The sequence below is a fragment of the Ips typographus genome, linkage group LG13, assembly GCF_016097725.1.
Source record: "Ips typographus isolate SLU linkage group LG13, UJ_Ityp_2.0, whole genome shotgun sequence".
Lineage (NCBI taxonomy): Eukaryota > Metazoa > Arthropoda > Insecta > Coleoptera > Curculionidae > Ips > Ips typographus.
In genome coordinates, this window is record NC_138434.1 from 4,418,044 (window position 1) to 4,443,652 (window position 25,609).

General features: G+C 38.6%; 3 long non-coding RNA genes across 6 annotated transcripts in view; 2 read left to right on the forward strand and 1 right to left on the reverse strand.

Annotated features, from left to right (window-relative positions):
- The window catches only part of LOC145737349 (uncharacterized), a 164,907-nt gene that overhangs the window by 94,820 nt on the left and 44,478 nt on the right, over positions 1–25,609 (forward strand). The gene's annotated exons all lie outside the window — the stretch shown is intronic.
- Positions 2,768–4,023, reverse strand: LOC145737162 (uncharacterized). Of its 2 annotated transcripts, none has more exons than XR_014180290.1 (3): positions 3,505–4,023; positions 3,260–3,344; positions 2,768–3,202 (listed from the first exon to the last, which is right to left on the reverse strand). It is a non-coding gene; the product is annotated as an uncharacterized LOC145737162 (long non-coding RNA). The 2 variants fall into 2 exon arrangements; XR_014180291.1 differs by having other exon boundaries at positions 3,436–4,023.
- Positions 4,610–7,159, forward strand: LOC145737163 (uncharacterized). 3 transcript variants are annotated; one of them, XR_014180294.1, is made up of 5 exons: positions 4,610–4,967; positions 5,133–5,217; positions 5,275–6,377; positions 6,436–6,666; positions 6,736–7,159. It is a non-coding gene; the product is annotated as an uncharacterized LOC145737163 (long non-coding RNA). The 3 variants fall into 3 exon arrangements; XR_014180293.1 differs by having other exon boundaries at positions 4,643–4,971; positions 6,436–7,159; XR_014180292.1 differs by having other exon boundaries at positions 4,688–4,967; positions 6,436–7,159.

The window sequence follows — 25,609 nt, forward strand, 5'->3', positions numbered from 1 at the left end:
ACCGTTCAATATTTCTACGTTACGTTTTTCTTGCCGCTCTCTATCTTCTTCTTTGTCTTGTTGTCGAATTCTTTCTTCTTGTTGTCGAATCCTTTCTTGTTCTTCCTTCTCTTGTTGTCGAATCCTTTCTTGTTCTTCCTTCTCTTGTTGTCGAATCCTTTCTTGTTCTTGTCGAATCCTTTCTTGTTCTTCCTTGTCTTGTTGTCGAATCCTTTCTTGTTCTTCCTTCTCTTGTTGTCGAATCCTTTCTTGTTCTTGTCGAATCCTTTCTTGTTCTTCTTTGTCTTGCTGTCGAATCTCTTCTTGTTTTCCAAGCATTGCCATAATAGCTGCAAGTTGGGCCTCCATGTTTGCACTTTGACGTCTTGTTATTGGCATAAAATAAATTTAACACACCACTGTTCCGAATATCTCTAGTCCGGTTCTGAACACAAGTCTCTAACCCGAAGTTTAGTTCCAATTCACGTCGCACTAAAGTCTGATCGCACTTCTGACACCAATTGTTACGATTTTCCCGTGGGTTCACACAAAGTCAATTTAACTCAACAATTAATAACTTTATTTACACTTTAAAACACTCCGTACAATAATTAACTCAGCTATTAAAACACTACTACAATTCCACAACTATTTCACTATTTAAACTTTACCGCGTTCTCAAATTCACTACTACTGCGGTCGAGACCGCGTCTTTTATATTCGCGAACCACGTTCTAGAATGACCGCGAAACGCTTCGCGGGTTGCCTTGATCATTCAAGAATCTTCCAGGTAAACTCGGTTCCTAACTGTGGCCTACTTTAATACGCGCCCGGCCAGATATTGCGGCGCATTGGTTTCATCCCGAGGCGAGCGCTCGTTAAGAAGTATCGAGCATAGTAGGCCCAGACCGTAACAATATTATGAATAAAAATGAAATATTATATAGTTATTATTTATGAAACATACTTGAAATCGTTAGCAGAATAAAGTGTCAATATATTATGTCAAAAAAATAAGTCAAATGGTTTCAAGATAACCCATATATCCATATAGGTTTAAAAAACCTTTTTCGTAAATATACACAGTGGTTCAAATTGAATGTAATTCAAGAGTGAAAAGTATATTAAAAATAAACTCCAAAGTGTCATATAAACTGATGTAGCCAAAAAGTGCCCTCTCGCGGAGTTAGAGCACCTTAAAAGCGAGCCACAAAATGTTTTTTTATTTTTTATTCCTAGACGAAAAAGTTTCTCAAATGACATTTTGCATGCATGTTCACCATTTTGAAGTAGTCATTTAGAATTGTTTTCAGTTTTTTAAAATAATGTGGACAAATACGGGTGCTGTTCAAAAAGTTTGACAGCTTTAAATTTCTTTAAGCTGTAATTTTAGATCGTTATGATGAGGCACATGTAGTAGCCCATACTTTTTCCTAATAAAAGTTTGTCTGAACATTTGTTTTCATTTTGCATAGTTTTTCAAATACCGTCATTTTTATACGCTAATCCATAATGAAAAAATTAATACTTGTCCAGATTATTTAAAAAAATTGAAAAAAAAAACGCCAAATGATTACTTCAAATAAATGATGAACAAGCATGCCAAATTTCATATGAGTTTTATTTTAGTTCATTAATTAAGATAAAAGTATTTTTTTCTTAGGGCATATACTTAGGGCCCCTAAAGGGGGCATTTTTCAACCATTGTTTATATGACACTTTGGCGTTTATTTTTTATGTACTTTCTACCCTTCAAGTATTCTACAATCAATTTGGACCACCCTTTAAGTGTCACATAATAAAATAAAACTATTTTTTGCTCTAAATTGGCGTTTCAAGTTGAGATCGTAGCGCCATTTGAAACGAAAATGTGGACCATTTATTTGGCATAATTAAATCAGAGAAATTAAGTAGAGACATTTTACGCGCAGACGCAGAAAATACTACATTATTATTTTACTCATCAACTCATCACTATTTTCCCTCTCTCCTTTTCTTTGTTTTGTCTTTAATTTGTCAAGTGTCTATAAAAATAACGCTTCATGTTTTCATATACATCATATAATACAACTTACTCAACTCGCCGCATACAGATGGCGCTTTTGGAAAACACTGTAAATAATTATACACAACACAAACTGTAAATACATTGAATGATGTAATCAAAAATTCCTGCAGAATTTTACAATTTCTTTCATTATTATTTAGTTATTTCATTCTTAATTGTCTTTTTTTATTCATGTTTACATATTTTTTACTGAAAAGTAATAATTCTTAAAAAAGCAGTTACAACTTAGCGCTACTTGCATTGAATTTACAACAATACATAAGACCTAATATTGTTTCCAAAAAAAAGTCAAGTCAAGAATTCCTTTAAAAATTGTATCAAAATTTAAAATTTTATATTTGTTTTAAACCAAACAATAAAAACATATTTTTTTACATTGTGTAATCCTTACCTACATATAGGTATTACAGATATAGCAGAATTACTATTCAAATAAAACTGTTTGACTTTCAAGTGTGGCTAATGATTATTGAAATAAAACATATTGTTCATTAGAATAGACCAGCTTTATAACCATGCTCAAAGTCATATTTTGTTCAAACAAAATAGGTATGTATTTTTTAATACAAACTTACTAGATATGAGACTTGAAACTGATTTAAATGTAATAAATAATTAAAATGTAGTATGTTTATTTTTTATTTTAATGTTTTTATTTAGTTTTGTCATCTATCTTTCTACTAGTTTGTTGTTGCTCTTGGAATAGTCCAAATAATAATATACAAACATAGGTATATTGATTAATGGTATTTTATTTCAGTATTTATCTTTTGACTATACATATATAGTACACATATTTTGGTCATACAGTGTTACGCTGACTTCACAATAAGACAGGCATTGGAGTTATTCTATTTAAATTTTATCACCAAAATTTGTCTTATATTAAAGCTGCTTCTACACTACCTTTACAGATTTGTCTAAAAATAATGATAGGTAGGTTCGATTTCTTACAAATAACAATAAAAACAAAGAGCAAAACAGCTAGTTAAGTTGAAATAGATATCTAGCTGTATGACAATTATTATTTAAATAATACAATTCAAACACTGGTTATTAGTGGAAGTGTAATCACTTCATACTTAATGTTGTCTTAAAAAAACCACTTTCCAAGACTCTCCACATTGGGTGAAGTTTCAGAAGTGCACTGTCAACCTAAACAATACAAAAATAAATAAGTATTTAATTAAAATAAATTCTAGCAAAACTTACCGGCTGTAACATTAGTGCTTGCTCTGGTTTTTTCTTATTGTTACAAAAGACCAAATCTTCTGAGCCTTTTAAGCATTCCTTTATCCTGTAAACATAATCAGGTCAACAAAAGTTAAGGTAATACCTATTTATTTTGAAATGATTTAATATTATTATTCAACAATAACATAACTCACATCACTACTTAACGGCTTCCTAAATTAAGCCATTAAAAGCCCATACCAGCTAAAAGTAATTACAAATACCTAGTATACTTAATTGTTGAAGTCATTAATCAAACATTTTCAAAGTTTTAAATTATGTCTGCGTCTTTTTCCCGTCTAGAATCAGAAAGTCACACCAACAGGCCAACACCACAGCTAGTTTGAGACCTGAAAATGTATTTTGCAGTATTTGTTATTACAATATTAAAATAATCAAAGACAAGAAATTTCCGACCAAACAAAACAAACTATATTTTATTAGTTATGTGAGGTTAGAATAAGAACGAAAACCGATGATGATCATTTGCCATTTCCCCCTCCACCAGTAAAAGTTACGTTGTTACCCATTATGAGACGCCTCTGATCTGATCATTACAAGATGCGCCGCCACTGGAAACCGGTAAAGCATCTTATTTCAAAGAGATAAAAAGTGGTTTGTGCCTTAATGACAAATCTCGTGTCTTATCTGTAGACAAGGTGTAGTGTAATGTTAGATATTAAGTGAAGTTAATCTTACAGTGCATTTAATTCATATTTAATCTATTAATCTTTACATACTTAGCATAATGTCAGAACTTATCTATTAAAATAATATATAATCTTGCTAGGTGAAGGAAAAGTGTTCAGTATTTTGTCAGACTTAAAGTTAGTAACAAATTATTGTAACCCAGTTTTTGCTTTAATAGAGTTGTCTGAGGGAACGGGTGTTTCATTGTCAATTTCTTAAAAGTAAAAAACTTCAATTTCGAACCGCTTTGCTGGAGCAAAACGTAATTTAAAACCGAAGGTTGCCGAAGTCCAAGGATATTAAACAGTCAAGGATTGCTCGATCGGCCGATTTTGTTTCCCGGCGGCGAATGAATTCTGACGTCACAGTGGGCCTTCGGGTGCACAATACGCTAAATATTCGCCCGAGATGCTATGTACGAGATCATATTCGTGAATGATCGACTGCAATCGCGCATCGCGCAAAACAATCGCGCGAACGCGAGAGACCCATGGTGACGTAAAAATCGTCACCGGCCCGAGCCGATACCGGCAAGATTGCGCTTATGGGATTAAGCACTCCTTTACTGTTTACCGTCCTTGGCCGAAGTCGCCCTTACGCTCATTCCGAAGGGAAACGCGCAAAACGGCGACCGGTAAACACAGCGACCGGCCAGAACAGTGACATGAGAGATCGGGATGAGCGTAAGGGCGACTTCGGCAATCTTCGGTTTTACTGGTGGAGGGGGAAATGGCAAATGATCATCGGTTTTCGTTCCTATTCTAACCTCACATTATTATTAATTAAAATATTGTTTTGTTTGGTTGGAAATATCTTGTCTTTGATTATTTTAATATTGCAATAACAGATACTGCAATATATACCTATTTTCTGGCCTCAAACTATCTGTGGTGTTCGTCTACGTGTTGGTGTAATTATTTTTCAGGTTGTGGACGGGAAAAAGCGCAGACTATTTTAAAGTTTTGGAGATGCTTGTTTATGACTTCAACAATTACAAGTAGGTATACTATTTGAAATTCCTTTTAGCTGGTATGGGCTTTTTAATGGCTTAATTTAGGAAGCCGTCAAGTAGTGAGGTGTATTATTTTGTTGTTGAATAATAATATTAAATCATTTGAAAATAAATAGATATTACCTTAAATTGACCTGATTATGTTTACAGGATAAAGGAATACTCCAAAGGCTCTGAAGATTTGGTCTTTTGCAACAATAAGAATAAACCAGAGCAATCATTAATGTTACAGATGGTAAGTTTTACTAGAATTTATTGAAATTACATACTTATTTATTTTTGTATTGTTTAGGTTGACAGGGCACTACTGAAATCCAATGTGGAATGTTTTGGAAGAGGGTATTTTTAAGGCAACATTTTAAAGAATGAAGTGTAATAACCAGTGTTTGAACTGTATTATTTAAATAATAATTGTCATACAGCTATATATCTATACTATAGCTGTTACTCCTTATGGTTTGATTAGGTATGTTATTAGTCATTTTTGTGATAGTATTCATTAGAGTATCTCCAATGCCTGTCTTATTTTAATTTAATATTAATAATATGTGTACTATACTCAAAAGATAAATACTGAAAGAAATAGGTATCATTAATCAATATGTGTTTGTATATTATTATTATTTGGACGAGTGTCATCATTTTTCTCCGATATAATTTGTCCCAATATTTCCAAATCCCCAATTCTTATTGAATTATTTCTGATATATTTCAGTCTAAAATGATTAGGCCCAAAAAGCTGGACATCCAATTTCAAAACAATCTGTTTTTTGTTGGGTAAATTGTATGTGTACAAAGACTAAACATCTTATTTTGTCAACATAACCTAATTCTTCGTTTTTCTGCCTTAGCAAAAATGATGGTGATGAGCAAATCACACCTTAGAACTTACAATACATGAATAATATTGCGCTCATGCGCTCTCTGATTATGCATGCCTTATTAATTTTGCGCAATACATCAAATCAAAGAAAAATCTGCTTTTGTTTCATTCAATCCTTATAGTCTTATAGATACAGATTTACTTTAACTATTAAATAATACTTTGTTTTTATCTTAGGTAAAAAGTATACACCCTGCGCGTTTCCCAAAACAGCGACCGGCCAGAAGGGCGACGGTTCGGAACCGACCCGAAGTCGCTTCGGGCGAGATCGTGACGTCATCCGAATGGCGTTCGGCAGGCCGCGGTTTTGTGGAATTTGTGGAATGCGGACAGCAGGTCATATTTAATAATGGCGGCTTTGTTTACATGTTGATTGGAAATTTACTCAAATTGTGATTGATTTTTATTACTGGACAGTTTTAGACTGGTAAATCAGAGTTAAATCGATTACTTATAGTTGGGCATGTTTATATTTATCATCAGCCGAGTTTTCCTGAGGAAAGTTGCAACAGGTAAGTGTAATGGTATTATGAAGGACTTATAATTTCAACATTTTCGTTTTTGTTTCAGAAAATCTTTGATAATCTGCCCACACAGCTCATATAGCCAATGTGCATGAAGTATACTGGAACTTTTATTAAGTAACACAATTATTATCAAAGACAGTATCTAATAAAAACCAAATGGAAACCGTTTTTGGAAACACAGAGAGTCAAATACATTTGAAAAAACTGCATCCAGCTTCAGCATATACCTGTTGAGGTATAAATCTGGTTGATTTACACATTGTTTAATATGTATGTAAGTATATGTTACCTAGTTAATACCTACTTCTCATATTCTCTGTGTATCATTTTTTTTTGTTTCTAGATCCATGAATTGCTACATTTTATTGTAGTGTAGGTATAATGATGATTTTTTTGATTTGCATGCAGATCACACCAATGTAGCACCAACTAAAGTTACATATGCTTTTATAGTTTGTATATTATAGTAGTGATTCTATATAAACTTGTCTGTGATAATAGAACTTTTAATATCATATGGGAGTTAACACTTAAATAAATCTATGAAATTTATAGTTTCCATTACACTAATTAGGTATAATGTATTACTAAATAGTATTGATACCTATAAGTATATGTGCTATTGTAAGTTGGTAGAAATGTCATTCTTTTATGTTAATACATTGTTTTAAGAGTTTAAAAGTTTAATTAGGCTATGTTTATGTCTAGGTTTGTTTGTGTTTGTTTTTACTGATTTATTAAAGAAAAATAAATTATCATTAAATTTATTTCGCTTTTGTATATTTTCTTTTTTCTGAATTTTTCCTATGAGCATGAGCATATAATAAAATAATCATTGTTTTTGACCCTGTATAATTGTTAAACCTAGTAAAATGGTAACAAAATATGAATATCTTCAGAAAATTATCGACACACCATCAAATTTAAAAAATAGCACTCCTATTACTTTGACAGAGATTTGAGTGAAACTGACTGAAACAGACTTTTTCTCTGAGTTTTCATTGTTGGGAAATTAGACACCACATTCTACTTTATAGGGTTTCTCCATGTTTTTCTTATAAAATTGTGTAATTTTTTGACACAAGTTGTGCAATGAACAATGCCAGAATTATGTTACCATGTACATAGTAACTATAAGTATGTGTGTCATATCGACAATGCCTTTTTAGGTGCTTATTCTATGGTGGTCCTAAGTAACTATCATAATGGTCATACACATATATTAATGGTAAACTTAATAATAACATAAATAGTGTTTTTTATAGACATGGGGAAACAAGGAGAGGTTATAAACATTAGCAGCAGGATAGTTATGATACTTGCAAAAAGATAGTATTTTAATGATTTTATATAACAGACAATATGTAATAAATTTAGCAGGACTTGATAACAATGTGCATACGTTAACACTGTGTAACAAACCTTTGTCTGTGGTGGCAAACAAAGTTTTGATTATTTTTCAAAAACATAGTGCATGGATATTCATCAGGTTTTTGCTGGTTGTTATATCCTATAAATGGATAAAACTGGCCAATAAAAACCTTAAAAAAATTCTACATTAATTTGAATTTTTATGTTCAAAACAAAATGATCTATAACTCTCTTTGAAAGTATAGGGATATTAAATGGTCTACAACTAGAATTTTTTTAAACATCTCTTGAGATTTAGAGAAGGCCATCTAAAATACTTTCTCACTACTTCGCAAAATTGTTTGTATACGCCTGGTTCTTCGAAGTACAGATGATATTGTTTACCGGGGACAATGTTTTCTTTGATTAACTTTAAAACATCGTTTTCGAAATTACTTTTACTAAGTTGTACAACCAAGCTGCGTTTCTTTTCGAATATAATTGATAACTTTGGGTTTACCGGCGAGTGTAATGTTTGCGATCTTCTGACTTGGTTAGCCCCATAATTTACAGGGATATCGGCTATCGGTATTCCAACTATTGAGTCTTGATCGTTGTTTGTATGAATAGTATCATTGTCTTGTTCATCATTTTGATTATCTTGTCTTTCATCGTTCGTATCAAATTCTGATTGATGGTTATCGATTTGGACTAACATTGACGCTTGATCTATTTCTTGTCTATTTGATGTTGATAGTTGGGGTGATGTCGGACGTTGTGCTGAAGTAGATGCTTGTTCTGTTTCTCTTTCTAACTGCTTGTTAAACTCTTCCATATAGGATTTAAGAGAAAACGGTTCGTCTTCCTTTGCATGAATCTCGATTCTTGACAATGCGTCCGCGTTCGTATTAGATGTTCCTTTTTTGTACAATATTTTGTAATCATACTCCTCCAATTTAATGCGCGAGCGTAGCAGTTTTGAACTGGGATCTTTGAGTGAAAACAACCATTGTGATGGCTTGTGATCAGTTATGATATTGAATTTTCGTCCAAACAAATAGGGACGGAAATACTTTGTAGCCCATACGAGACAAAGGCATTCCTTCTCTATAGTGGAATAATTTTGTTCGGAATAGTTTAAAGTACGTGAAGCGTACGCTACTGGAAGATCACGACCTGGTGGTCCCTGACTTAAAACTGCACCTAATGCAACATTGCTCGCATCGGTCGTTAAGTTGAAAGACTTGGAAAAATCCGGATACTGCAAAATTGGCTCGTTTATCAAAAGATTTTTACAAATTCCGAAACAATCTAAAAATTCTTTATCATGTTGAATTTTGGCTCCTTTTTTCAAGCATTTAGTGAGAGGTTTAGTAATTTTGGCGAAATTGTTAATGAATCTTCTATAGTATTCTAATAAACCAAGGAAACCTTTAATTTGTTTGGTGATAGTTGGAATGGGGTACTTTTTGATTGCAGAAATCTTGTCTGGATTCGGCTTGACACCGTTGGGGGTAACTATATGACCTAAATATGCGACTTCTCGACGTAAAAATTCGCTCTTATCGAGTTGGATCTTAAAATTTGAGTCGCGGAATCGTTTAAATACAGCTTTTAAATTTGTAAGGTGTTCTTGTAATGACGTGGAGAAAATGATGATATCATCGAGATAAACCAAACATTTTTCGTTTTGAATACCTCGTAATATCGAATCCATTACGCGTTGAAAAGTGGCGGGGGCATTTTTCAAACCGAAAGGCATTCTCAAATACTCGAAATGTCCGTTTTCTGTACTAAACGCGGTGTTAGGGATGTCTTCCTCATTCATTTCAATTTGGTGAAATCCTGAAGCAACGTCAAGGGTTGTGAAATAGTGACATTTTCCCAGCTTGTCTAACAAATCGGTTATGTTTGGTAAAGGGAATTTGTCGTCGATAGTTTTTTCATTAAGCTTACGGTAGTCTACAACTACTCTCCATTTGAGTCCCAGATGCATCTATCTTTTTGGGTACCACCCAAATTGGACTTGACCATGGGCTGTTTGATGGTCTGATTATATTTTGATTCAACATTTTACCAATCTGATTTTCCACTTCTTTCTTATGAATGAAGGGGTACCTATAGGACTTGGTGTAAATAGGCACTTCATCAGTTGTTCTTATGTGATGCTTAATATTTGTAGTAAAAGTAAGTGATGTATTTTCCTGATAGAAAACGTCGGAAAATTCTTTACATAATTTCAATATTTCATCTTTTTCCTATGAATTTAAGTGATCAAGTCTTAGTTTGTTTAAGTCTAATTTCGGTTTGGCTGTTTCATCAAAATTATTTAAATCGATATTTTCAATTTCTTTACGATTAAATTGTTCGACTAGTATTGGTTCCGAAAAATCTAAAGTGACAGGCATACAAGAATTATTTAAAATTGTGGTCAATGCAAATCCATCTTTTGCAACAGTCAAACATTCAGGGATTTCGCAATTGTGTATTTTTTGATGAGGTATAATTATTTCACCTTTATTGAGAGTAGTTTTTAGTTTTATTACTTGTTCGGTACGAGGAGAAATTCAGTTCAGGTTTTGTTTGGTAATACATAAGTTTGATTTTTGTATGTGGTGTAATAAGATAACCATTATTAAAATCAATATTTGCTTGTAGTAATTTCAAATTGTCGAGACCAATAAGACCGTCAAATACATTGTGAAACTTAAACAAATAAAATTTTAAATTTTGATTAGATGGTAATTTGAAAATGTTTGATGCAGGTATTGAAGCACTATATCGATGAGCTGATTTTTGGAATACAGTACTAACAATAAATGGGTCAGCTGCAATGTAGTTACTATAAAATTTGTTTGCTATTTCGGGATTCACAAAAGATTTTGTAGATCCTGAATCGATTAAAAGTTTAATGTTATCTTCCGGTAGAGTAATGTAAGACAGTTCACTGGTGTTTGTTAAATTTAGGGAAATTGCTATGTTTGATTGTGTATCTGAGGCGTTACTTGAAAATTTGTGGTGTTTTGTTCTCGGGGGTCGATGACATTGGTATTGTTGTCTAAGGTCGGATTTTCCAGAAAATTTTGCGAATACGTACATTCAGCATTTTCTCCGTCATTTTCACAAGAATTAGCAAGTGTGCTTGGATTTGCGTAATAATCAGTAACTCCTGATGAATACTGTTCCGATAACCCGTATTGATTAAATTGATCGTATTGATCATAGTCGAAATTAGGTTGCATTTCTGTATTATATAATTCTTCCACTAGATATTTTGGTTGATTGTTTTGAGGATTAGGCCTTTGGAATCTATTAGTTGGAACTAAAGGTCCTTTTGGCCCTGACGTACAGACACTCATAGGTTGTGGGTTGGAAAGTGGTCTATTCTGATTTGGTCTGGAAACATTTGATTGGTTTGGTCGACCAAATACATGAGAATTAGTAGGAAATCGTTGGGTAATTTTATTAAAATTAGGGCGAATGTTTATAGGTTGTGAAGGAAATTGCGAAGTTTGCGCAATTTGAGGTCTGGGCGTAAATAGATTATGAGGGGTATGAGAATTAAATGAAGAAAAATGATGTTGAGGTTGGGTCAAGAAAGGAGTTCTAAACTGTTGAACCGGTTGTGGTCTTGAGTTTGACTTATTAAAATTTTGGGATTGATTTTTGGCAAAGTTTTGGAAATAATTATTGTTATGCTCCTGAGTGACATATTGAAGAGCTTCAGCTAGGCTATTAGGTTTCATACAGCGTATAGTAGTGCCTAATGGTTCTTTTAAACCAGACAGAAAGGTTTTTAAAGCTAAATCGTTGTATAAACCTTTTTTTAAAATTCTGCCAGCATCAGAGTTTTCATGACTATCTATGTACGAACAAAGCAAATTCTATAGATGTAATACTCTATCATAGAATTGATTCTGATTTTCATTCGAATTTTGTTTTAGCATTACTAGGTCTCTGTTTAAGCAAGATTTGTCACGTTGATCTGCAAAATTTCGATGCAATACTGCCTTTAAATCGTCCCATGTCGTGACATTTTGAATATTAACGATTATTTTAGCAGTTCCTGTTAGTTTACCTATTAAACTATTCAGTAAAAAGACATTTTGAAAATCACGCTGATTAGCGGTATTATAAAAATTGTCTATTAAACTCTGACAAGTTGACAAATAACGGTTTAAATCGTTGGGGTTTCCATCAAATTCGGGTACGCATTTTAAATATTCAGGCTTAAAATGTGCCATATTAAAACTACTTAAAATTTTAATTGATAAACTATTGACTTCTTGTTTAGTTACTAATGGAACTTCAAGTAATTTTTTGGAACTTTGAGTAGAGTCGGTTAAAGGGTTCTCTTTGCCTTCAATTGACAAATTACTTAACTCTTCAATTATTGTTTCTAAATGCGACATGAAATAAATTGCACTTACATAAAAATTACGGCGAACTTGACCATATCAATACTATAAGGTCCCAAGTTTCTGGATGGCGATGTGGTCCATTCCAAAAATTGTAGTCCTTGCGAAAATGTCCAATTTGGTGACACTTTCCACGAATGGTTTTGTTAATCGATTAAACAAACCACTATTACGATTCACTGTCCAGTAATGTTTAAACCCGGTCGATATGCTCTCGAACAACAAGTTGTTAATTACCGAACTCGCGAACAAATCGATCTGCCAATAAATCGTTGAACGAAAAGTCACTCTTCGATAGATGGACCTTGACAGATTCTACCGACTGCGCCAGTTAACTATTTCGATATGGCAAGGCCGTTTTTAAAAACAACTAAAATTTACTAATTACGTTTATTGTGGTTAATCTAACATCTAACTAGTCTTAGAGCTAAAAATGAAGTCCCTTAATAATTAACATAAAAATGGTTTTATTCAATATAACTGCATTGTCAGCATCTGGCTTATTCAGCGGAACTCGTACAGGACCGTCACATAACTTGCGCTTAATATTTCGCAATCCTCGAATATTCTTATGTTTTTAAGTCAATAAGTCCATCTTTTGAATTAATTGATTTTCCATTCGTGACATATGCCTCCGCCCCAGAAAAACTGGTCCCCAGTTTTATATGAACAATAATTAAAATTTTTAACAAAAATAAAAATATATCGTTTACCTAATAAATACGAAGACATTATAATAATGGTTAGTAGGTTTACATATGTGAGTATTACATGGTACTCAGTTAAGTTTGTCCAAGGACACTGGTTACAATCATTTCTTAATAGTAAGTTAGTTCTTATTCTAACAAGAAACCTAATAAAATCTTTCCTTTCCAGTAACTATACCTAAACAACATTATGCACTTTTATTTACCCTAAATCTATCCGATTCTGGCAATGGCAGAACAACAAAAATACTGCAACACTGAGAAAAGTTTAATAGAGGCTTAGTCCTATGAGCAAAACTTCGCATCTCACATCACTGAACACCTTTATGATTAATGTCCCATAAATGTTTGTGGTGTGGGTCGATTATTCAATCGATGATTCGGCTAGCTTGGACCTCAGCATCAACGTACAGGCCCATCGTGAATTCCAATAACGATAATAGCTCATCATAGTCTGCTTTGGCTTCCTTCTCATATAGTCCTCAGTGTTACATGAAATATAAGAACAAAGGTTAATATGTGCAACTTAAGGCTTAATATACAATATCATGTCTTATAACAAAATTATTTTTAGCATCATTTTTAACTCTTATTTATGTGTTAGTATGTACGATCCATTTTCCATTCCTAAAAAATAAAAAATGGAACGTATGAAATTTATTTCCCTAATGCTGTAAAGCAAGGATTTCCGTGTATGCACTGCGCGAACAAAATTAGTCATGTAAACAACTTGAACGGTAATTTTATTTACTTTTCGGCAACTAGCGTTTTTAAAAAATAAAACTCGAAATTACGAAAAGCAATATGTGTATTACCGCACTGGTTATGACAGAAATTATGATTAAAATGTAATGCTGCGCTGCATCATTTATATAGATTACAGTAAATGCTAATAATAATAATAATAATAATAATAATAAATTTATTGCCATCAAAATGATACCAAGATCACAAAGCAACGTCACATCTTGGTGTTTGAAACACCTAAAGTAAAAGTAGAGTTTACATTTTTAAAAATTTAAAACTAGATTGATGTATAAGTGACAGTACATATTTAAAATACAACATTTAATAATATGACAATTACCTGGTAAAATTGAAACAATAATATTGTTTTTCCTTAAGAAAAGTGATGACTCTCTCTCTGAACGAGGCGGCAACCCGAACCCGTCGAATATCACGTGGCAACATGTTGTATGCTTTGATCGCTCTATAAAAAGGGCCTTTTTCGAAGAAACTTGACTGATGTCTGGGTACGCGAAGATCAGTAGCACACCTGGTGCCCATCGACATTTCGGGGGTATAAATATCACAGTTTCTATTAAAGAGCTCAGGGTTTTTCTTCACAAAAACCACCAGTGCCAGGAAATACAATGCCGGAGCAGTAAAAACGTTAAAACTACTAAAATAGGATTTACAACTAGTGGTAGGTTTTAAATTGAATATAGTACGAATGATGCGTTTTTGTGCTATGAATACCGACGATGAGCCGCCGGCTGAAGAACCCCAGAACAGGATACTATATGAGATTAATGGTTGGACACAGGAAATGTAATACATTCGAATGGAATCTAAGGTCAGAACATCTCGGAGTCGGCGCAAAAGAGCGCAGATGCTGCTTAGTCTGGAAACAAGGACTTTGCTGTTTATTTCCCAATTTAATTGTGGTTCCAGATAAACTCCTAGAAATTTTGTGCCGCTATCGACTGGAATAGATCCACCTTTAGAGGGAACGTAAAGGGAGTAGTTTTGCTTTTGTTTATCAAAGTTTAGCAACCGAGTCTTTTCAACATTCAATCTCAAGCAGTTTTCCGCGCACCATTCTTCCTGAAAAAGATGGCGCCGACTAAGGACGCGCTTGTAGTTCGCTCCAAAAGTGTAAGCGATATCCAGTGTAATTATTGTAATAAAACTGTGGTTAATACGGTAAAGTGTTCAAAGTGTCTGGAGGCTTTCCATCCTGCCTGCTTAATCCAGGCGGCATCTTTAAAAAAAGCTATTTGTAAACATACAGCTGTGGAATCCGATGAGGTTAAAAATGTTATTGGCAATGAAACATTCTATCTATTGAAAATTATTAAGGAATTAGAACAGAAGTATTCATTATTGGAAGAAAACTGCAGTTTGTGGAAGGAGAAGGCCAATTACCTGGAAGGAAAATTGAAGAAATCAGATCCAATCACTATGGTAAGCAATCAAACACAACAATCACAAAAACCCGTTAGATTGCGACCCGATGATAAGAACGGCCGTACAAATGCTGATAAATCCGAACGTTTGCCATCTCTAAGCGTCAACACTGAGAATAAACATAAACACAACGCCGCAAAGGAATCCCGTACATGTGAAAATAATTGGAATGACCAAAACACCGGTAAAACATCGAAAACACCCGAGATTGACGTTTTCAATGCTGATCAGGAAACGGGCGACTCTGAATTTGAATTTCCCCGGTACCGCGGACGAAAAACTAATCAGAAGCGGAAGAGAAATCCTTTCGTAGGTTCAAATACGGACGCAAGTGACTGCGAAACGTTTAACACATCATCCTTTAAAAAACAAGGATTCTGTGTCTGTGGCAAGATCTTTTGTGGAAAACTTTATCTTACGATACGGGATTCCACAGGAGATTGCTACTGATAGGGGATCGGAATTTATATCTTCCACCGTAAAGGAAATATGCACACTTTTAAATGAATGAATGTAGTTTGATGGGCTCCCTACGGAGAAGACACTTAGGCCGCTAGCCGGGCCCATTGTGACCCATCACAAGCTAGTACCCCTCCAATTCGGTGGCCCTGACAAAGCTGCAGAGCCTCCTTGGCCGGGTACCTTGAATATCTAAGGGGTTGATCACACTCTTACCCCAAAGCTCTTTTCTGATCGTCGCAAGTGCCGGGCACTGTGTGAGAACATGTGTCGGAGTTTCCTCGTCTTCCTGACACAAGCGACATATCGGATCCTGTGACAGACCCAGAATGTGCATGTGTCTTCTCATCTGACAGTGACCCGTGAGAAGTCCTGTCACACATCTGAGGTCCTTTCTGGATAATTCCATCAGTGACTTCGACTTGTTCTTTGAAAAGAAGCCCATGAGACATCGCGACTGCCGCATGCCTCCGGCCTCCTCCCAAGCAATATCGGATCTTTGCCAGAAGATACGGTCCACAATGGCGGATCCGACCACACCGGCAAGTCCTACAATAGGTTCGGGCCCTACGGGGCTCTCTTTGGAGCCACATAGGGCCAACCTGTCCGCCTCCTCGTTTCCCCTAACACCGGAGTGCCCCGGGACCCAAGTTAGGCGTACCTTGGCCATCCGCGCGAGCGACAAGAGTGTTTTCTTACAATCCAGCACCAGCGCAGACGTCGTTGAATCAGCTTTTAAGGCAGCCATTGCTGCCTTGCTGTCCGTACAGATAAATATATCCTTCCGGTATAGCGGTGAGTTTAAAATAAACTCCCCGCATCGGATGATCGCAAAGATCTCGGCCTGGAAGATGGTACAGTGGCAGCCTAGAGGGAAGCTAAGCCTCGTCCCCGAAGTTGCACCATACACACCTGCCCCTGCCCCCGTCACGGTTTTGGATCCATCTGTAAACCAGACGTCTCCATGCGACGGGAGGATAGAGTTTTGAGAGAAATTCCAGTCCTCCCTCTCGGGTACTACAAACTTTAGAGGTCCGCTTGACAGAAGCGTCGGAGGCACCCGATCCTGCTTCATCAACAGTTCCGGGCACTCCCTCAACGCCTCCCCCCAGCCCCCGAGATGACCCCACGGTTCAGCTGAGTCTGTAATCAGCATATTGAGACCTGCCAGTCTGTGGGCTGCCCTGGCGGCTTCTTTTTGTATAAACAGGTGCAGCGGCTCGAGCCCACATAGCCGCTCCAGTGCCCTTGTTGGGGCAGTTTTCATTGCACCTGTAATACAGACACAGACAAGTCTTTGAACCCTGTCCAACAAGGCTCGTGACTTGGCCGTATCCATAGCTCCGGACCAAACAATCGCTCCGTATGTTATCATTGGGCGAACAACAGCGCAGTATATCCATCGAAGGATTCTCGGCTGGAGTCCCCACGTGGTATCAAAGGCCCTTTTGCACGCCCAGAGAGCATTGCGGGCCTTCCCGATTTTGACTGCAAGGTGCTCGTTCCAGGTCAGCCTGGAATCTAGAATGACCCCTAGGTATTTGACCTGGGATTTGTACCCCAGAATGCGGCCAAACAGATTTAAGTCCGGCAACGGCCCGAGTTTTCGTCGTCTCGTAAAGATGACGACTTCCACTTTTTCCGGGTTCACAGAAAGCCCCTCCCCCTCACACCAAACCTGTGTTGATTGAAGGGCAGCCTGGATATTCCTCGCCAGGCCCCCGACGGCACGACCACTCGAAAGAATGGCCACATCGTCCGCGTAGGCCTGGGCGTAGACATCTGCGGAGTTGAGTCTCCACAGCAGAGTATCAACAACTAGGGCACCAAAGAGTGGGCGAGAGAACGCCCCCTTGGGGGCATCCCCTGGCGACCCACGCCTCCGACGTGACTGCGTTGAGCTCCGCAAAAACCAAACGGTTGGACAACATGGTTTTCACCCACCCGGCAACCACCGGATGGGCCCCACGCCGCTCAAGGGCTTGGCATATCGATGCAAAGGAGGTGTTGTCAAACGCCCCCTCTATATCCACAAACGCCGCCAGGGTGGCGCATCCGGGCGCTCTGCCCTTCTCCAGCCTCTGTACGAGGTGATGAAGGGCGGCCTCCGTAGACCTACCCGCCCTGTAAGCGTATTGCTTCTCGTGTAGAGGGGCCACAGTGAGCAGCTCCTCCTTAATATGACGGTCCACAATGCGCTCAAGAGTCTTCAACATGAAGCTCGAGAGGCTGATGGGACGAAACGATTTCGGATTAGAGTAATCCGCCTTTCCCGGCTTAGGAATGAACACGACTCTCACTCTTCTCCAGGCCTCAGGGATGTACCCCAGAGTGAGTGATCGCCTAAATATCCCCAGCAGGACCAGGGTCATCTCCTCCGGGCTCCTCTGGAGAAGTGCCGGAAAGATACCGTCAGTCCCCGGGGACTTAAACGGGGCAAACGAGCATATAGCCCATTTCACCCTTTCAAAAGTAACGATACGGTCTGCAAACGCACGGTCTGCCCGTACGTCACAATTCCCGCTTTCCGTGAGTATTGGCCCCACCTGACTCGACCCCGGGAAGTGAGTCCCAAGCATGATGCCTAGGGTCTCCTCCGGTGTCTCGGTAAAGCCCCCCTCCGGCCGGGCCACAGAGCCCAGGCGCAAGCACGACTCCCTCCTGAGGATCCGCGTTAATCTGGACGCCTCAGTGGTGTCCTCAATGTCCGAGCAGTACCTCCTCCACGTATCTCTACGGGAGTCTCGTATCGCTTTCTTGTAGAGCTTCTGAGCCAACTTGTGGTTGTCCCAGTGTTCCACAGTATTGATCCTTTTTGCTTTGTTAAAAAGCTTACGGACCTTCTTACGGTGTCTCTCTAAGAGAGAGTTCCACCATGGCGTTCCTCCAACTACCCGTTCCTTAGCCGGGCAGTTGTGCTCGTATGACGCTAGTACGGCGGCGTTGAGTTCCTCGACCGAGGCCTCAACGTCCTCTGCCGTGCGCGTCCTTTTATACATGACCCTCTTCCTACTGGCCAGCTCCTCGCTGTAGAGGCTCCAGTCAGTAGTCCGGGGGTTCCTGTAAGTGGAAGAGGGGATTGTGCTTATCCCCTCGACATCGAAAAGGATGTGTCGGTGATCGGAGAGGGAATCCTCCTCCGACACGCACCATCGCTTTACTTGTTGTTTTAAGGGCCCACCGCAGATCGTAAGGTCGATGACAGACTGCCGCCCCGGCATGAAGAAGGTCGGCACGGTACCTCTATTGAGGACCCCCAGACCCTCCCTGCAGAGAAATTCCAGCAAGTCCGCCCCTCTCCCGCTGGTCCCGGCGGAGCCCCAGAGCTCGTGATGAGCATTGGAGTCACATCCAATTAATACTGGAGTGTCCTCCTCTGCGCACCTCCTCACGAGAGACTCAAGTTCGACCGGTGGACACACCGAGTCTCCCGGGAAATATGCCGAACAGACGACACAGTCCCTAATTGTGCCATTGATGGACAATGGTACCCTCACTGCGACCAAGTCCCTGGTGCAAGCACCAGTCATTGGCAGCGCCTGTATGCTGCGGGTGACAATGCAGGCACGAGGATTCGGTGATGAGGAACAGTAGTGAACCGTCCCCCCCATCGCCCCGAGCCCTCTGATCTGGCCCCGAAACAGGTAAGGTTCCTGGATCAGTGCCACCTCACAGCTCAGTTCTTTTACTCTTCTACAGAGGAGCGCCGTTGAGGCTCTCCCGTGCTGAAGGTTTATCTGAATAAAGCGTGTTTTATCCATTAGTAAAATATTATTTATCATTGAGAGTAGGCCGCTTGCGCGCCCTACTCTCGTTCGACCACAGTCTTGTTCTGGCCGTCTTCCGAATCAGAAGACTCCTCGTCCGACGAGGCGGTATGTCCCCTGGCTTCCGGTATCGGGGCGCTATCCAGCGCCCCGCCCATGGCCTCGGTTTCTCCCGCCTCCCCTGAACCAGGGGGAAATCCCGCTCCCACGGGCTCTCCCACCGACTCCGGGGTTGTCCCCGAGGTAGCCTCCGAGACGGTGACAGCCGCGACCTGCCCCTGTCCTTCGACAGGAGCGAGGGGCCGATCACTTACCTCCGAGGCACCACCCTCGTTTTCATTTCTCGAGGGCGAGAGAATTAACAGCCTCGCCCTCGTCAGTCCGTAGAAAGGACGGTACCCGACCCCCGCCAGCGCGGCGACCGAGTTTTCCCCGATCCCCACTACCAGCGAGAGGCCTGTGGGCTCCTCCTTCCTACTCCACACCCGCCATCCTGAGCACCCCAGGCTCGGATTCTGGCTAGCCAGCCGAGCCATCGCGATCTCATTCGACGGGTGCTTTTTTCCGGGGATCCAGAGCGTGGCCCTCCGCAGCCGAAACCTTTCGGGATCAGCGGCGACGAGCGACACATCCGGTCCCCATGGTCTAATGAGAGGAAGTGTCTCTAGGAGCCACCTCCTCGATATTTGATTGGCCGCCGTCACCAGAATTTGCCCCCTCCACAATCTTGTGGAGAGGAACTGGACAGCCATGCCTCCTTCTGAGGGGACGGCTTCCCCTGCTGCGTCCAGGAACTCTGCCAGTTGGTCGCCGTTGAAGCCCAGGTCTGGATTTACCTCCCTGGTCACGACGACCTGCAGGTCCCTGTCCTCAGCAACGATTAGGGAATAGCTGGCGCCTTGGGACGTATCCGCCCCTCGACGCCGCTTGCCCAATTTCCCCTCAGGAGGCGTCATGCCAGGCTGCATTTGCCTCTTGAGGGATCCTTTAGAACCCCTCTCTGAGTTCGCAGGTTTTGTCCCGGACCTCTTTGGGGGGTTTATAATTCCACTAGAGGGTCGTGAGGCCCCGGAACCCGTGCCGGACCCCTCAGAGTCCACCCCGGTGTTCCTGGCACTACTCGTCCCTCCAGTGACAGATTGTTTGCTCTTCTTTCGAAGGGCTACTTTGCCTCCCTGGCTCGTTCCAGCACCGCTGTGAGCCACGGGTGCGCCCACGGGGGGCCCCCCAGTGCTCCCAGCCGCCGTCGACGGCCCCGGGATCGCGGCAGTGGATCCCGCAGTTAAAGCGGCAGCCGCCTGTCGGCGTCGCCTCTTCTTCCGCTGAGATCCACTCCCGCGCTTGACAATGACCTTGATTTTGCCAAGGTCCTTCGATATACCTTCGATGTCCGAGTTTCCCTTAACGGGCTCCTCCGGCATCGAGGTACTTGTACAGGCCGGACCCCCCGTAGTCCCAATAAGAGGGCCTACGTTGGAGGCGGCCGAATGTGTCGAGGCCGAGGAATTCAAAGACCCCTCGTCCTCCGAAGAAATTTCATTTATGGTTTCCATATATTGGTCCCACGAGTAATGGGGAAATGTGGTCCGACGCCGTGGAGCCCCACACGGCGCTAAGGCATTTATACAAGGGGGTGCGCCAGGTGCCCCCAGGTTCGTCGCTAGATGTCAGACCGCCTGGCTGACCATCCATCCCGTCAGCGCGCACGATACCTTGGGATTCAGAAGGTTTTTTATAGTGGTGCCTAACATCCACTCGGCCCAGGCAGTAAAGCCAAGGTCCCCGTTCCCCGGGTTGCCCCGGGGGTTACGGTATGTAGCTGGTCCACGTCTGGATTTTACCGGGCTCATCCGGGTTTTTATTCCCTTCGGACCCGGCTATGTATCCAGATAACCTTGAGTTCCCCAAAGGGCCCTCAAGGCCGTTCCCCTATCCGCCACCTGGGGACGCGCCTGGCAGGTTGCTGAACCCCCGCAGAACTAGCTGCGGTACCAACTAAAACCACTTTTAAATATAAAACAGATTAATTCTACAGCTTACCATCACGAAAGTATCGGGGCATTAGAAAATTCGCACAAAGTATTAGGTGCGTACTTAAGAATTCAAACCGAAAATTTAAATGACACATGGAGTACATGGGTTCCCTATTGGTGTTTTTCATATAACACAACGGTCCACACTGAAACAAAATACACACCTTTCGAACTAATTTTTGGCAGAGAGTGTAAAATTCCCAATAATTTGACTAATATTGTTCGAAATTAAAGCGAAAAGAGATATATGATAAACGAGTCAACCCTATCGAGTATAAGCCAGGGTATATGATTTTACTTAAAAACGAGGACGGTAATAAATTAATGACGCCTTGCTTTCTGGGTCCGTACATAGTTGTTAAGGAAGATACTCCAAATGTAGTGGTCTTGAAAGATAATAAGGAACATGTAGTTCACAAAAATAGAACTAAGTTATATATTCAATAGGACGGTAAAATATTATGAGTAAGTTAGATAAGGGGCCTCTTTTCTCTCTATCTTTTTCTATATATAAAGTTTTTTTTTTATATATACTTATTTTAGTTTATACTTTCAAAGTTTAATAAAAATTGTAGTTAAATTGGATTATTAGGTGTATATATAAGTATTTTTAAAACATTATATCACATGAAAGGGATCTTTGAAAGAATTTTCATTTTAAGGAAATGCAAATTCTTTCAATTAACCGGGGCAGATGCAGTATGTGGCAGACACCCTGTATATTGTGGTTATTAGTTATTAGTGTTACATAGCGATAATTGTAAACTCGCTGAGGCAGCAGTAAGCGCGGGCCAGGTGAATGTATGGTAAAACATGACTAGGGCAGAATAAACTAGGTTATCGAAGTAAAGAGTTGTCTTACTATTCGGGAATCCTGACTAGAGGAGGCGGACTAAATATAAAAGGATTAAAGTATGCCATTGTCTAAACTGCTTGAAAAGGTACTTAGTAACAGAATCAGCAAATTTATTGAAACTCACAAGCTTTTCTCTGAATGTCAGTTTGGATTTCGAAATGAATAATCTACGACTATGGCTATCAATAAACTTGTGGAATTAGTTAATACCAGTTTCGACGCTGGGGACTGCTTTGTGATCTAACGAAAGCCTTTGACTACGTATTATCTAATATTATTGCTTTATGGTTAAAACATTACAAATTCTCTTCAGGGAGTGTCAATTTGATACGTTCTTATTTGACTGACCGGTCACAGCTCGTGAGCTTTGATTAGCAACAATTGATTAGGTTAAAGCGCACTCCGTGTCACATGATCATTGTGTTGCAAAATGGAAATATATTATGTTGACTAGGGTAATTTGACCTAAAGAAGCATTGTTGAGATATTGTGTTGAAGGCACTCGTTGTAAAAACATAATTTCTGAAACAGCACTGTAATCAGAAAACAAGTTGAATTAAAATTGTTAAAAATAGATTATGACACCCATTAGACAAATAAAAGTGACGGTGGAAACCAAAAACCAATACGTCGGATCTAAAAAATATACTTTTGCAATGTTGTAGAGGAAGAAGCAACATTTCATGGAACTTCGAATTGCTCAACTATGTCTAAATTTCGGTCTTCTCAAATAACCGAAATAACCATGGTGAGGCCCGAAGAACGAAAGATGACGCAATAACTTATATAATTTTATTATCCTAACAATTTCAGCTACGTGACTAAAAAGAATGAAAAAAAAAGAAAAAGAATGTCCTGTCATAAAACGAGCTAAATCGTAAACTACACTTTCTTTAAATAAAGGTAACAGCTAAACTCAGGTATCAGTTTTGTTAGCTAGCTTTATGCGTTCAGTTTGCGTGTTGTTTCAAAAGTTTGATAATTAACGCTTTTTGTTTTAGTTATTGTTTTTGTAGTGTTCATTGTGGTGTTCATTTACGATAAGATACATATATTTAATTTTCTCTTTTTGCATTAATTCTTCACTCTTTAACTGCAGAAATTGTGGTTTTTACTGGCAAGCTTATGCGAAGCTAGTGTATTTGTATCATGTTCTCTCTTATGTCACTGAATCAATAAGCTAAAACAAGAAACAAAAATTCAAAACTTCCGGTTATACCTATCTGTATCCATTTCTGTGATATTTACCATTTTATGTAAAATAAAAATAAAATATACACTTGCAGTACCTAACCTAACTAACTACCTAAGCTAACCTAAATTTTAACCCACTACCGAACTATTAGCCTTAGTATTAAAAGTAAACAAATAAAAAAATACTATTTCGTACTAATTATATTATAAATAATTTTTAAACATCTTCCATTTAAATTTAATCATAAATAAAATCCATTGGAAAACAACGAAGAATTATACATTTTAAAATTTTGACGCTCTCTAGCTTGGAAACCGTAGCAATAATCAACTTTTATACGTCAATAGAAAGCTTATTTCGTTGGCTATTCATTGACATACAAAAGTTTATACAAAGTGTTGCAAATAACCTAGTTATTGACAATTGTAAGAGAAGATGCACCAAAAAAGACATAAAAAATGAGTCAACTTTGACGCCCTCTAGCGGCCAAACCGTTCAACCTATTAACCCAATAGCTGTTGTGCCACATCTGGTGACATCTGTACTCAACTCTATGAGCTAGAATGTTCAAATGGCGTCCCAAAATCTAGGAACAGCACCATTGATATCGCATCATTCAGTAAACAGCGACATGATTGGTGAGGTATTGTTTATCAAAAAAAAATCTTTCGTTACTAGATTGTTAACTCTTTAAAAAGTCGGCAACATCGCGGAGGTTCACCCGCAATGAGTTTAAGTTTTTAAGTTTCTAAGTGCAGTCTGCGAGAGAATGGGAAGACTCGCACAACAGTTGATTTCTTTCTGGTTTAAAACCGTTATTAAATTTTAAGATTATTAGTTGTGGAATTGACTTTTCCACCAGTTTAATTAATACAGTCCACTTGAAAAAGGAAAATGGTCTTTAGAGGCGAATAGCGGATGGTCTTTAGAGGCGAAGAAGACGAAACGCCTTTGGAAGATTACAGTCTTTGATTAGAAGGTCGTCAAGCCTCGGCGATAACCTTGAAGGGTGGAATTTAAAACCTGGAGACCTGGATTTCCAGCAGCGGCTAGTATATTGAAATGTGACGACGATCACCATTGGTTACAGTAAGCAGACCAAAAAGGAAAATCTACCAGATAGAACAGTAAGTCTTGAATTTGGCTCAATTTGATAACACTTACTTACATTAACTTAAATCGACAAAGCCTTATAAAAATAAATACATTTTAATTATAAAATCAAGACAAAATGACGGACGTTAGAGACCATTTTAATCCTTTGCAATTTAAAATAAAGCTAGTTTTAAACCACCTTTAACTCGTTTCAAAGAATGTGTTGAGTTGTTTGATCCCTTCCAAGTTGATAATAGTGCTTTTATGCAATTAGATAGCCGTTTAGCACGCACTCAACCATTGTGTGATGAGTTTAGGGAGTACCAGGACGAAATAGAATTGTTAATTGACACCGAAAATGATGAATTGGCATTATCAGCTGATAATATTAGTCAAGACAAACAAGAAAGATATCAATAATAATATATAATAAAATATATATATATATATTTAATATATATAATTTGAAGATTTATTTGATGAAATAAGTGCGCGTGCTTTACTGATATTGTCAAATCATCATAAAATAGAGCCAATTGATAACATCTCCCTACCGGAATCACATAGTTCCCAGCGACATGTTACGGGGTTTTCAATAAAATTACCAGACATTAATAATAATTCATAAGTTGGAATTTCGAGACGCATTTTATTCAATAATTGATCAAAACTCATCAATGGATGAATTGCACAAGTTTTATTATTTGAAAGCACATCTTGAAAGTGATGCATTTAAAATGTTAGAGTCGATTAAAACTACAAATAACGATAATTATAGTATTGCCTTAAATATGTTAAAACACATATACGAAAATAATAGACTAATTATTTTTAATTTTGTCAATGGTTTATTTGAAGCGCCTTCAGTAGTCAAAGAATCACACACTGAATTGCGCAGCTTATTTGATTTATTTCATAAAAATGTTTAAGGTTTAAAAGCATTAAATCAACCCACAGATCAGTGGTCAGTGTTACTTGTTTATTTAATGGTTACAAAACTTGACCACCCAACTCGTAAGGATTGGGAATCTAAAAAATTTAATACTGATCTACCCTCTTTTGAGGACTTGCTCAATTTTGTTAAAGAGAATGTGAGTTATTAGAGAATCTTGAAACTGTGAGTACAAAAAGCAATAAAAATAAAACT